Source organism: Carlito syrichta, unplaced genomic scaffold (assembly GCF_000164805.1).
Source record: "Carlito syrichta isolate Samal-C Ts95f unplaced genomic scaffold, Tarsius_syrichta-2.0.1 Scaffold287976, whole genome shotgun sequence".
Classification (NCBI taxonomy): domain Eukaryota; kingdom Metazoa; phylum Chordata; class Mammalia; order Primates; family Tarsiidae; genus Carlito; species Carlito syrichta.
Genome location: NW_007232072.1, coordinates 604081 through 605633, shown reverse-complemented (window position 1 = coordinate 605633; position 1553 = coordinate 604081). Strand labels below are relative to the sequence as shown.

The window sequence follows — 1553 nt, the reverse complement described above, 5'->3', positions numbered from 1 at the left end:
AGAAGACATCAAGAAAATAAAGGGGGATTCAAAATAATTTCTCTCATTCAGGTTTTCTTTAGGGTTTAAAGGAAATCATAAAACCATAAAATCATAGTGTTTATGTAATCTTCAAAATGTTTGTACTTAAGAACAACTTACACACTCCTAAATCACAAGGAACCTTAAGATAATGCCTGGCACATAGTAGATGCTGAATAAATATTTAATTAAGGGAATCTGGGAAAAACCTCTTATTTTAATCTTAAAACAAAAATCAAAACCAACTCTGAGCATTAAAGAAGCTAAGTAACTTGCTCAAGATCGATCAGCTAGTTTGTTTAAGAGTTTAGTCGAGAATTTATTCTCCTAATTTCCAGTTTTGGGCCTTTCTCCAGCAACCTGTTGACTTGTTTATATCTGACTGTCAAATACAATCCACCAAAGACGCATTACAGAAGAAAATCAGAAAGACCAGTCCTCAGGTTCACAATCTATGAACCTCACCCAACACATGATGCTCACATATGATGTGACATACGTAAAGTAATCACATATATGATGTGCAAAATTTAAATCTTGCATATATTGAATCAAAAGGTGTACTTTAAGTCAAAGGGTCAACAGCCAACCTTCCACGATTTAGTCTTCCTTACAACACAGCTCGCACATCCACACAGGTGATTATAGTTCTCAGACCAGCCAAAAGTAGTTTGGCTATTGCAGCAGAATGTTTTTCTTTGTTTCTGTGTGTTGTTGTATTGATTTTTCTGAATTTACCCACGAACGAAGCATTAACAACCTCAATGCATTATAGTCCTGATAAACTTATCTTGCACTATTTTGGCCTATGTGATAGCTAACCCATTGACAAAAGAAATCCAAGCTGATAAAAGCCTTTCTTGGCCACTTGTTAGCTTGGTCAGGCTGTAAAACCATAGCACAATGCACACCTCTTCCATGGGGCACCAAAAGGCAACGATTAAAAAAAAAAAAAAAAGCCCTCACTTCCATATCCAGTGGAGTTGTAGTTTATTACCATAACCCTCCCAAGTAAAAAGGACACCAGTTTCGAGCCTTGCAACTTGGTGCAGACAGGGTTTTCTCCGTTTACCCCACTCCCCTGGGCCTCGCTACCTGTCCTCCCCCACTGTCTACAGGTCCCGAACATTAGAAAATAGAAAATGTGATGATCTTTGTGTGTCTCTGTAAAATGTGTGTATGTGTGCGTGTGTTTGGGTGTAACGGGCCTTCTGTTTGGCCGCACGGCCCGTCAGTCAGGGCGCGGGCCAATAGCAGGCTGCCTTATATAAAATGAGTGTTTTCAGTCTCTCCGGGTTGCATGTACTGTATGTGGAGCAGCGTACAGTGAAGCGGAGGCAGAGCGGCTCCGCGAGCTCCTCTCCACTTTCCCACAGAGAAACCCTGACTGGCCGCCGAGGGCGAGCCACACACACGCCCTCACGCCCGGCGAGCCCGCGAGGTAGGCGCCCCCCGTCCCCCGCCCCCGGCGGGCGCTCTCCCCGCACTTTCTGTTTTCCTACTCACTTGCGAGCCGCCGGGCTGCAGCCCCA

General features: G+C 43.8%; 1 protein-coding gene across 2 annotated transcripts in view; it reads left to right on the top strand.

Annotated features, from left to right (window-relative positions):
* Nucleotides 1-1290: 1290 nt before the first annotated feature.
* BBX (BBX, HMG-box containing) overlaps nt 1291-1553 on the top strand; it is a 275885-nt gene continuing 275622 nt past the window's right edge. For both annotated transcript variants that reach the window (XM_021710057.1, XM_021710056.1), the window contains exon 1: nt 1291-1462. The gene's annotated coding sequence lies outside the window, so the exon portion shown is untranslated. The remainder of the gene's footprint in view (nt 1463-1553) is intronic.